Source organism: Mercenaria mercenaria, chromosome 5 (assembly GCF_021730395.1).
Source record: "Mercenaria mercenaria strain notata chromosome 5, MADL_Memer_1, whole genome shotgun sequence".
NCBI lineage: Eukaryota > Metazoa > Mollusca > Bivalvia > Venerida > Veneridae > Mercenaria > Mercenaria mercenaria.
In genome coordinates, this window is record NC_069365.1 from 43972149 (window position 1) to 43985459 (window position 13311).

Sequence of the window (13311 nt, forward strand, 5' to 3'; positions counted from 1 at the left end):
TACATCCTGTTGGGATCGTTTTACAGTTTTCATTGGTAAACACGTGACGCCCTTTTATCAGCTAAAATACATTGCTGTTTGGTTTCGAGGTCAGGGATGTTTTTTGTAGAACAGAACAGAATATATATTTAGATTGAGCATCTGTCTCCATAGCATATTAACAAATGGCATGCAAAATGAATGGCAAGTACAAATATATACACATATACATACAAATATATATGTATACATATACATGATAGTGTAAACAAATTGTTACGTCATTTATACAAGAACATTTATAGTTGAAATGCCTAAATAATATAATTTGATAGTCGATGTAACACTACTTTATTATTACTATTTATCGAGTTTATGAACTTGAACAAACACTAATTGTAAAATCATGATGGTTCCCCTAATCGACAGACGAGTCTATGAATTGAATTGGCAGCCTGGATAACCTGGGATGGTCTCGTTGGCTGGGATGGGATTGGCTCAAGGTCACTAGGAATCAGACGACAAACATTCATCATAAAAATACAAACATTTTCGAAAAACTAAATGGCTTATGCACAAACTGTAAATCTACGAAATGTAAATGTTTATTAGTTTAGGCTATATAAAGATCCTTGTTCACTTTATAAAAATACCGATAGATGTGTTATACCGTGTTCACACTACTGATCGGTTTTATTTGTTCAGGCAATTAATTGGCTATAATTGGTATTTGACATTTAAACCCCTCAATAAATCTAGTTTGCGTCACACAGGGGAAAAATGTGGTTTAAAATACATGCAAGTTGAAAGTAAACAATAGTATGCAAAAGCAAAAATGGTTACAAAGGAAGGAGGCTAACAGAAACAAGAAGGAGCACAATGTTTAAACTCTGTGTTTTCTAGAATTTCTGTCATTTCCCTCTATAGTCCATTTGAGCACAGCAGACTCATATCGCAATTTAAGTTTTGTTTCACAACACCCAACTATTTTGCCAGCCATAGTATCAATGTTGATACTAGAAAACATGGTATTCTCCGCCAAAAGGTACGATCGTGGATTTGGGATTGTAAAACCCGTTAACTACATTTGCGTTCCACTGTAAACTATGTGTATTATTTTTATGTAGTATTAAACCACCCCGAGGTAGTTTATGCTACATTACAGAAACCACTTGACCTTACATATTCACGTTAAACCACATATAGTGGGGCGCAAACGGTTTAAAAAAGACCTGGTGGCCTGAATCGTCACCCCCCAAGACCCGTTTTGGTATGACGCATTTTTTTTGACATAGGCCAGTTTTGAGCTAGTGCCGTTTTTGATTGACCTAGATATTTTTCAAATAAAATTCTGACCATTTTCATGAAAATCATTTGAAAATGTGGTCTTACAAGGTCACAAGTTTTTCTATTATTTGACCTATTGACCTAGTTTTTCGAAGTAGGTGACCCTGTTTTGACTTTACCTAGATTTAAACAAATGAACTTCTCACTAATTTTCATGAGATCTCATGAAAAATTGGCCTTAGGAGGTCAAAGGTTTTTTTTTTTTAAACTACTGCCAGGGGCCTAGTTTTTTGGGGCCGCACTGACCCAAAGTTTCGAAACTGACCCTTTGATATCATCAAGATGAACATTCAGAAAATTATAATTTTCATGAAGAGCCATTGAAAAATATGGCCTCTAGAGAGGTCAAAAGATTTTTCTAATTTTAGACCTACTGACCTAGTTTTTGACCGCAGTTGACCCAGTTTCAAACCTGACCTAGATATCATCAAGATGAACATTCAGACCAACTTCCATACAGATCCCATGGAAAGTATGGCCTCTAGAGAGGTCACAAGGTTTTTCTTATTATTTGACCTACTGACCTAGTTTTTTAGGGCACGTAAACCAGTTTCAAAACTGACCTAGATATCATCAAGGTAAACATTCTGACAAATTTTCATGAAGATCCATTCAAGGGTATGTCCTCTAGAGAGGTCACAAGGTTTTTCTATTTCAAAACCTACTGACCTAGTTTTTGAATGCAGTTGACCCAGTTTCGAACTTGACCTAGATATCATCAAGATAAACATTCAGACCAACTTTCATACAGATCCCATGAAAAATATGGCCTTTAGAGAGGTCACAAGGTTTTGCTATTATTTGACCTACTGACCTAGTTTTTGAGGGCACGTGAACCCAGTTTCAAACTTGATCTAGATATCATCAAGATGAACATTTAGACCAACTTTCAAGAAGATCCCATGAAAATTATGGCCTCTAAAGAGGTCACAAGGTTTTTCTATTATTTGACCTACTGACCTAGTTTTTTAGGGCACGTGACCCACTTTCAAACTTGACCTAGATATCATCAAGATGAACATTCTGATTAATCTTCATGAAGATCTCATGAAATATATGGCCTCTAGAGAGGTCACAAGGTTTTTCTATTTTTAGACCTACTGACCTAGTTTTTGACCGCACGTGACCCAGTTTCGAACCTGACCTAGATATCATCAAGATGCACATTCAGACCAACTTTCATACAGATGCCATGAAAAATATGGCCTTTAGAGAGGTCACAAGGTTTTTCTAGTATCTGACCTACTGACGTAGTTTTTGATGGCACGTGACCCAGTTTCGAACTTGATCTAGATATCATCAAGGTGAACGTTCTGACCAATTTTCATGAAGATCTTTGAAATGTATGGCCTCTAGAGAGGTCACAAGGTTTTTCTATTTTTAGACCTACTGACCTAGTTTTGGACCGGCCGTGACTCAGTTTCAAATCTGACCTAGATATCATCAAGATAAACATTCTGACCAATTTTCATGAAGATCTTATGAAATATATGGCCTCTAGAGAGGTCACAAGGTTTTTCTATTTTTAGACCTACTGACCTAGTTTTTGAAGGCACGTGACCCAGTTTCGAACTTGACCTAGATATCATCAAGATGAACATTCTGACCAACTTTCATAAAGATCCCACAAAAAATGTGACCTCTAGAGCGGTCACAAGCAAAAGTTTACGGACGCACGAACGGACGAGGGACACCGCGCGATCACAAAAGCTCACCTTGTCACTTTGTGACAGGTGAGCTAAAAATAAACCCAAGTTAATATAGGATTAAAAACGTAGTCTGAACACGGTATAATTCGCTCGAGCGTTAACAACAAAAACACATTTTCAATTAGATCTGTTCAAATATTGCAGCTATATATAAACTTATACAATTTATTTGCATAGATAGAATATAAGTAATGCGTGTACATGTATTACTTTGAAACGGCATGCTACAAAACATGGAGTGGAGTCGTGGAGTGGAGTCATCAGTGGAGTCGTGGAGTGGAGTCAAATTTGGAGTGGAGTCATGGAGTGGAGTCAAATTTTGGAGTGGAGTCAAATTTGGAGTGGAGTCATTGCGTCAAATTTTTGAAATGTTGTATTAAAACAACATATTGATTTATTGCCCTTTAAAGAAAGCTGTTGAAAGATCTTCCCATTTATTGATAGTAACTAAATATCTTTGTCTAACTCTTTCGAAGGGAAGTCAAATTGAGAAATTATTCAGTTATACATAATATTAAGATAATTCATGACTCAGATTCTGGCAAATTTTCATGATGATTGTGTACAACACTTTTCAAAAGATTGTTTTCTATTATTGTTCTATTATTTTACATGGTGACTAAGTTTCGGACCCTATGTGACATACAAATAATCAGAAAAGAATCTAACCAATTTTATGATGATTGTATTTAGAGCCCAGATATTCATGTTTCATACCTGGAGATCTTCAAGGCGAACATTTTGACATTTAGTTATAAAAATATAAATAGATAGATATTATAGATAAAACAAATTTGACTCCACTCCACGACTCCACTCCAAATTTGACTCCACTCCACGACTCCACTCCAATTTTGACTCCACTCCACTCCAAATTTGACTCCACTCCATGACTCCACTCCACGACTCCACTCCAATTTTGACTCCATTCCACTCCAAATTTGACTCCACTCCATGACTCCACTCCAATTTTGAGTCCACTCCATGACTCCACTCCACGACTCCACTCCATGTTTTGTAGTATGCCCTTTGAAACGTGCGAGTATTTCTGAAAGCCTAAGAACTAATATCAGCCTGGACGACCTTCCACGATCCCCATCATTTATCGATAGGTATTGTATTGGATGCAACACGAACTGCAATTGAACAAAAGTAAAAGGTTTGCGCATATCTACCCCCCCCCCCCCCCCCCCCCCCCCGTCGAAGAAAATTGGGTATATTGTTTGCAGATGTTGGCTGGTTGGCATGTCGGTGGGACCGTAAGTTAACTCAAGAACGCTTCGGCCAAGGATCATGAAAATTGATAGGGAGGTTGGTCAAAAGTCAAGGTCGACAGTGACCAGGAACAGTTAAACGGTTTCCGGACGATAACCCAAGAACGCTTAGGCCTAGGATCATGAAAGCTGTAAGAGAAAACGGTCAGGACCAGCAAATGACCCCTACTGAATTTTAGATCAGTAGTTCAAAGGTCAAGGACACAGTGACCTGGAACAATTAAACAGTTTTCGGACAATATCTTGCGAATACTTGGGCATATGATCACGAAACTTAATAGGAATGTTGATCATGACCAGTAGATGACCCCCATTGATTTTGAGGTCAAAGGTCAAGGTGACAGTGACCCGGAACATTTAAATTTTTGGATGATAACTCAAGAACACTTGGCCTAGGATTTTGAAAGTTGACAGGAAAGTTGGTCATGATCGACCAGCCGATGATCCCTATTGATTTTGAGGTCAGTTGATCAAAGGTCAAGATCACACTGACCCAGAACAGTAAACTTGTTTTGCCAAATAACTGCCCTGTAAATATGAAGTCACTGAGCCAACAACGGAAAACCGTCAAAGGATAATCGTTGTTGGGCCACTGTTGATTAATAAGTATTGTAAATACGTACAGCTGTTGGTTTAACGTTGAACCAACTTTAAATTTGAATCAGAATTATCTCTGCGTTGGCCCAATATTGTTTTTCAGGGAAAGACGTACACAAAGAAAACATCGTTGGCCCAACGTTTGCCCGTTTGAACTAATAATATAATAATTATCTATTATAATACAGGTTACTGTTTTATCTACTACCTGAAGAATCTAATTTGTGGAAAAAAATATTGAAGAAAAAACTGCTATATTTAATTTTATACAGTCATAAAATGCTTACAATAAACCTGTTGAATGAACTCTCGTAAACCCGAGTTATGTAAGCTAAGAAATCCCAGAAAATGTGGTTAATTTTACTCTCTGGGCGAGATTTCTAGCTGTATAGACATGTAAAGCAAACGAAACAGATCTAGCAGGTGTATTAGCTATAAACTGTAAGTAGAAGTTTTTGAATATATTTTGAAAATGTTGATCTTATAGAGAATTTCTTTTTATAGCCTGTATGCATGTAGTATCCATGCATGTGACTTGAACATATGCTGGGTATTTTTATCAAAAACGGTGGATGGCACACATAATATTAGTGTATTGAGTATTTAATTATGTAAATTAAATAACTCATATTCTCGTTAATTTTAACATATTTTTCATGGTTAAATAAGACAAAAATAAATATCATACATTTCATGCAAGTTCAGAGGTTTATGTGCACCTATATAGTTATTGTTATCAATTTGGCGTGATGGTTTAATCTACATGATTTTCGTTTTTTACAGGGTGCTGTTCAAGTGAGTAACAAGTCAAATGGTTTATCGCGGCCAGAAATTTGTACAAACCGGACAGAAGTTGCGAAATTGTCATTTGTGCTGGAAAGAAGCGTTTACCATAATGTCCAGTACTGGACAGGTGTAGTGACCATGCACGGACACAGCCAATTTTTTCAGAGGGGGTCCGATCCCCTGCCCCCCCCCCCCCCCCCTGGAAATTTTGAAATTTAGCACTTCATTTTTTGCATTCTGGAACAGTTTTTTGGACTAACCTGTTAAATTTGGGAAAATGATAAAATCAAGCTTTCTTGAAGGTTAAATTCTTAGTTTCTTTTAGATAAATAATATGAATTATGTCGGGGTCGTATGTAGCAGCAGCCGCATATACTTTATATGCAGTCCTAATGTTGCCTTTTTCGAAAAACATTTTCTTTCCTTCTTGTCTTCTTTCCTTTTTAGCTCACCTGTCACAAAGTGACAAGGTGAGCTTTTGTGATCGCGCGGTGTCCGTCGTCCGTGCGTCCGTAAACTTTTGCTTGTGACAACTCTAGAGGTCACATTTTTCATGGGATCTTTATGAAATTTGGTCAGAATGTTCACTTTGATGATATCTAGGTCAAGTTCGAAACTGGGTCACGTGCCGTCAAAAACTAGGTCAGTAGGTCTAAAAATAGAAAAACATTGTGACCTCTCTAGAGGCCATATTTTTCACAAGATCTTCATGAAAATTGGTCAGAATGTTCACCTTGATGATATCTAAGGCAAGTTCGAAACTGGGTCAAGTGCCTTCAAAAACTAGATCAGTAGGTCTTAAAATAGAAAAACCTTGTGACCTCTCTAGAGGCCATATATTTCATGAAATCTTCATGAAAATTGGTCAGAATGTTCACCTTGATGATATCTAGATCAAGTTCGAAAGTGGGTCATTTGCATTTAAAAACTAGGTCAGTAGGTCAAATAATAGAAAAACCTTGTGACCTCTCTAGAGGCCATATTTTCCATGGGATCTGTATGAAAGTTGGTCTGAATGTTCATCTTGATGATATCTAGGTCAAGTTCGAAAGTGGGTCACATGCGGTCAAAAACTAGGTCAGTAGGTCAAATAATAGAAAAACCTTGTGACCTCTCTAAAGGCCATATTTTTCAATGGATCTGTATGAAAGTTGGTCTGAATGTTCATCTTGATGATATCTCGGTCAAGTTTGAAACAGGGTCATGTGCGTTCAAAAACTAGGTCAGTAGGTCTAAAAATAGAAAAACCTTGTGACCTCTCTAGAGGCCATACTTGTGAATGGATCTCCATAAAAATTGTCAGAATGTTCATCTTGATGATATCTAGGTCAAGTTCGAAACTTGGTCACGTACCTTCAAAAAATAGGTCAGTAGGTCAAATAATGAGAAAACGTTGTGACCTCTCTAGAAGCTATATTTTTCATGGGATCTGTATGAAAGTTGGTCTGAATGTTTATCTTGATGATATCTAGATCAGGTTTGAAACTGGGTCAACTGCGATCAAAAACTAGGTCAGTAGGTCTTGAAATAGAAAAACCTTGTGACCTGTCTAGAGGCCATACCCTTGAATGGATCTTCATGAAAATTGGTCAGAATGTTCACCTTGATGATATCTAGTTCAAGTCTGAAACTGGGTCACGTGCCTTAAAAACTAGGTCAATAGGTCAAATAATAGAAAAACCTTGTGACCTCTCTAGAGACCATATTTTTCAATGGATCTTCATGAAAATTGGTCAGAATTTTTATCTTGATAATATCTAGGTCAAGTTCAAAACTGGGTCACATGAGCTCAAAAACTAGGTCACTATGTCAAATAATAGAAAAACGACGTAATACTCAAAACTGGATCATGTGGGAAGAGGTGAGCGATTCAGGACCATCATGGTCCTCTTGTTTAAAGATTTTCCAGAGGGGGTCCTGACCCCCGGTCCCGTGACATATCATGCTTTCTGTTTATGCAGGTAAACTTGTGTTTGGTTAAATTGTCTGAACAGTGTACAAACTCATTACTGTTTTTTCAGGCAAGGGTGGAAAAAAAGTGGTAGACAATGAAAGCAGTAACATTTTTATTTAAAAAAAAATAAACAATGAGACAAACATTTCCAGCATCTTTGGACGGTTCAAAAATACCATGTTAAACATACGATAAAGCCCGAAACGCGTGAATATGTTCCGAATGTAAATCGGGTGAAGTAAGCGCTCTATATATAACAGTTAGATTATGCGTCTAGATTGATTAAGCTGGGCGAGTCTACTTACTTATTACTTGAGGATGAAAAAAAAAAACGTGTTTTTAAATGTTGCTCTTAAACAAGGGTGGCGGTTAAACTACTTAAAGTACAACAACAGTTAATTCACAACAAATCGTACGGTATGTTTTATAATCAGTAGAAGCTAGTCGTATTTACGTATATGAGACCTCACACTGGCCATAGCTTTATCAGATCAAGTGGTTCCAACGTTGTTTGAGCGGTGAATTTTACGCCGATCAGATGGAGAAATATGGCCGATACTACAAATATCCGAATTTAAGTACGAGTTAAAGGAATTTCTACCCGTTAAATAACGAGTCAAAATGAAACCGATGGGTGCACCTGGAGCGCAAAATGTTCTATATTTTAGCACGTGTGTCTATTTAGCTGAGATTTGTGCCGTTTATTCTCAACACTTCTGTACAGTCCGGCGGGGGAAGGAGATTTTTGACAGTTTTTGACAATACGCCTCAAATTAGTGTTTATCGGGAGCAAGTAACTGTTAAAAACACTTTTTATGTAAAGGGCTACCTCTTAAAAACAAAGCGTGTGTATTTTCATAGAATTATTCAGGTTGTTTCTGAACAATCGGCCGAAAACCTAATACAACGCCGTTTCGAGTGGGTCGCTATGCAACGCAATCAAGTGGATACCGTTCTGTGTCTTACTTGCGAAGTGTTATCCGTCTTAAAACAGTCATTAAAGCCTAACAATGAATAAATTTAGTGAGTTTTATATCATTATAATGATCCCACCATTTCTAATATCTTGTACTAAATATATATAATACATTTTTATGCTCGCTTAACATTTAACATATTTTGCATTGTCAAAAACATCAACAAAAAAACATAAAGCAAGGATGAACATCGAACAATATCATTAAGTAAATGATAGTAATAGTTTGTACAAAACAAGAACCAGTTCAAGGACATTTATCTCCTCCACGAATGGTATACTGACAGCATGCCACAAGCGGGTTGACTCTTTATGAGGATTGTTCAAATATGAATGCATCTGAGCACATAAAAATGTATCCTTGATAGATTCAATGAAAATTTTATTTGGTCCCCTCGAAGTATTCACCTCCAACAATTTGCAAAATTTCAGTCTTCTAATCCAATCCTTGAAGCCTTTCTCGTAGTATTTTCTAGGTATACTATGAAGACACTGGAATATTGCAGAACCGAGGTATTTGCGCTGCACAAAGTTTCGACCAGAAAGGTATTCTTGGAGCCTAAGGAACAAAAAGAAGCCACACGGGGCAAGGTCAGGCGAATAAGGAGGGTGATGAAGGGAGCACAACAACCTTTTCCTGCTTCCGAAAGTCTTGTACAATAGCGCCTTGTGTGATGACGCATTTTCATGTAGCAATCTGACATTGGCCAAAACCAGTTGCGGGTCTTCGAGTTTTGAAATATTTCTTCAGTTTTCGAAAAACTTTAGTCTGGTTAAACTTCGAATTTACGGATTTGCCTTTAGGAACAGCAACCTGAATGGCAGGACCCAGTGTTGTGAAGAATATGGCATACATTACCTTCTTGACCTCATGTCCGCTTTGCAATGCATGGTCTTTTGCTAGACTTTGCTGCCCATATTTTTTTGTTCTGAATCTTTCGTTTGGGCTCGAAAAAGTGAACTCATGTCTCGTCACCAGTGACGACATTTGCGAAAGATCGTGCATTGTAATTTGGAAACTATTTAAGCAACAAGTTTGCGCATTGCACGCGTGCCTTTTTCTGCTTATCTGTCAACAGATGGGGAATCTTCCTCATTTTCAAATTACGTTTCAGAATTGTATGAGCTGCTGCTATGAGATGCCAATCATACTAGCTATTTGCCTAGCGGAGTATCTTGCATCAGTAGCACTATTTCTTTCACTCTAGCAACCATCTTGGCAAACGTTGCTGTTTTCGGCCGACGGCCATGTGGTTCATCTTTTGTTGAAACTAACCCACATTTGAATTTCTTAAACCAACGTATAACTGTCGAAAAAGATATTTCTTATGCCCATAAACAGAACATATATCATCAAAAATGTCTTTACACCCTATGCCAAGAGTACAACGATTCTTAATATAGGACCGTACTTCAACGACGTACGCTGACCTTCTTCCAACCATTTTTGTATTAGTATACACGAGTAGCGAGGGATAGACACAGCTAAAGTGAACGGTTTTTAATGGGTGTGGTATCAATGTTTCTTGCATACCAGACGGGGATTTCCGGTATCTTTACCGGTGCTGGAAAAATCCATCTTACACCCCGGGGTGTAAGATGATCTCGTGCTGTAAATGACGTATAACGAACTACATATATGTAGGAAATTTATGTAGTAATTTATATTTATTTAAAAAACGGAATAAAATTCAATACCTTGACAGTTCCAATTGGTTCCTGATAGTATATTTCTCGATTCAAATCACGTTATTTTATCAAAAATTTATAACGTTACGCTGCAACTGATAAAACAAAACCGAACTAGACATTGTTGTTTGTTTTGAAACGTTATGACGTCTTTCCTGTTCACGGACGTTGGTTTCCCGCGCTTTGTTTAAATACACTGCCATAAGAAATAGTTTCTAAAAAGAAAGCCGTTCGATTGATTTTATTTTTATTATTATTTCTTGATATCGGTATGCAAGAAAAGATTCTGTCACTGGTTATAGGTTCAGATGGAAATATCCGGCTCTCAGGTAGCTGTTATGCGGTAACTCGGCAGGAGCCTCGTTACCGCCTAAACAGTTACCCTCGAGGCCGGATATTCCCATCTGCACCTACAACCAGTGAAAGAATCTTATAATAAATGTACAAATGAAATACAGACACCACTGAAAGAAAATAAACGGACTAGCAATACTAAGAGAGACGTGTTACAGTTGTACTATTTAACTGTCTCCAACAAACTTTTTTTTTCATTGGTGTCTGTATTTCTTTGTATTTTCATTTTTAAAGGGCGGCCCATAGAGTTTTATTACATCGTTTCTGTTTTCTGGAGGACAAATAAAATCTTGCCTTTCCCTGGCCAATTTAACGGTCTCTGTGATATATCTCTCTGAAAATAAATGAACGTTTCACCAGGAATATGAATGAAAATATATACAAACAACTGATCAATACTTTTATCATGGACCAAACTTTATTTATTTTGTATGAACGCTTAAATGCACAACAAATCAGTAATGAAATCACAATGTATTGGTTTTAAGGGATTAAAAGTGACCAACTGTTACTATACTGATTTAAAGAGTCACCCGATTTCGGCATGCTGGTTCAGTTCCATTCGTGTAGGAAAAAATATCCGTGAACTGGTTCTTGTTTAACGAACTAATACTATTATTTACTTAATGATATTGTTCGATGTCATCCTTGCTTTATGTCTATAAAGTGTTGATGTTTTTTGACAATGTCCGCAAAATATGTGAAATGTTAAGTGAGCATAAAATGTAAAAGTACAATATATTAGAAATGGCGGGATCATTATGATGATATAAAAACTCTCCAAATTAATTTATTCATGTTAGACTTTGAATAATGACTGTTTTTAAGACGAATAAGACTTCGCAAGTAAGACACAGAACGGTATCCACTGATTGCGTTGCATAGCGACCCACTCGAAACGGCGTTGTAATTAGGTTTTCGGCCGATTGTTCAGAAACAACCCTGAATAAATTCTATGAAAATACACACGCTTTGTTTTAAGAGGTAGCCCTTTACATAAAAGTGTTTTAACAGTTACTTGCTCCCGAAAAACACTAAATTTGAGGCGATATTGTCAAAAACTGTCAAAAATCTCCTTCCCCCGCCGGACTGTACATAAGTGTTTAAATAAACGGCACAAATCTCAGCTAAATAGACACATGTGCTAAAATATAGACACATTTGCGCTCCAGGTGCACCCATCGTTTTCATTTGATTCGTTATCTAACGGGTAGAAATTCCTTTAACTCGTACTTACAATTCCGGATATTTGTAGTATCGGCCATATTTCTCCATCTGATCGGCGTAAAATTCACCGCTCAAACAACGTTGGAACCACTTGATCTGATAAAGCTATGGCCAGTGTGGACCTGTTTCACCCACAAGTAAAGAATTGACAGGTCCATCGTGAAATATTTTCCCCAGCGTGCAAATAACTGTTCTATTCAATATGATGGCCTCGATCAATAATGGAGCGCCTAGCACGTACGTATACTGTGGTGCACAGGAAAGAAAAAAGAAAAGAAAGAAAGCTGCAACTTCAGTGAAAGACAGAACTTGGATATATAATGAGTTAGAATACAGACAGTATTTCATTTTAATAGGATTTAATCAGTGACTGTAAAAAAAAACAGATTTATGAAAGGCTGGAATCAATATTTGACATGTTGTAGTGATGGAATATTCGGTTATATTTCTTCAGGAAACTTACAAACAAACTTTAAATAAATGTTAGATTTCTTCTTGTTAAATGTTAAACAAAATCACAGTTATTTGAAATTAAAATGTGTACTAAATAATACTAGTTTTATTATGTTTTTTTTTCAAATTAGTAATCGTTGGGATAGCGTTGGTATCCAAGAATTAGAGTTGGCCCACCGTTGGACCAACCGTGATAGACGGAAAAATGATGTTGGCCCTGTGGAGGGCCAACGGTAAATGTGGGATACCAATTGTTGGCCCAACGATAAGTGTTGGATACCAGTCGATGGGCCAACGGTGTACCATCCATTGGACAAACTTTGCGCCAATTAGCAAAATGGCGTTAGGCCAACGTTGGCAATCTTCGTTGGGCCATTACGAAGAGTCTGCTATATGGGTGGAGAATACTTTGGTTTAAGATCTCATTTGATACAGAATTTACTCATGATTGGTAAATGGCTCATAACTTTTTATTAGAGGTCAGTACGTCAAACACCCACTGCACTGTGACCAAATAATTTCTGTTGGGGGGGGGGGGGGGGGGGGGGGGGGGATTGCATTTCGTGTTCTACGAGCTCTTGTTAACTTAAATATTCAACATAATCTTAATGCGCGATGAATAAAAATTTCATTTAATGCAATCTTTACATATTGATATTATTGGATTATGCGAAACATTTTAACACAAGAAGTACACGATAATGAATTATAGTAATCTCGGGCTATAATTTTGAGAGAAAAGGTCGTATTTGTAATCGAGTTGGCGGCATAATTGTATATATATATCAGATTAAATATCATATATAAGGCGCTATGATTTAGAATTAGACAAGTTATAATCAGTTTGTACGGTGTTCCGTTTGGACAATCGTGACTTTTTAGCTGGCCTGAGCACGAAGTGCTCAAGGTGAGCTTTTGTGATCACCCTGTGTCCGTCGTCCGTCGGCGTCAACAATTTGACTGTTA

General features: G+C 37.2%; 1 long non-coding RNA gene across 1 annotated transcript; it reads right to left on the reverse strand.

Annotated features, from left to right (window-relative positions):
* Positions 1–7765: 7765 nt before the first annotated feature.
* LOC128557477 (uncharacterized) lies at positions 7766–12267 on the reverse strand. The gene is made up of 2 exons (XR_008371179.1): positions 12015–12267; positions 7766–8111 (listed from the first exon to the last, which is right to left on the reverse strand). It is a non-coding gene; the product is annotated as an uncharacterized LOC128557477 (long non-coding RNA).
* Between the last annotated feature and the right edge of the window lie 1044 nt (positions 12268–13311).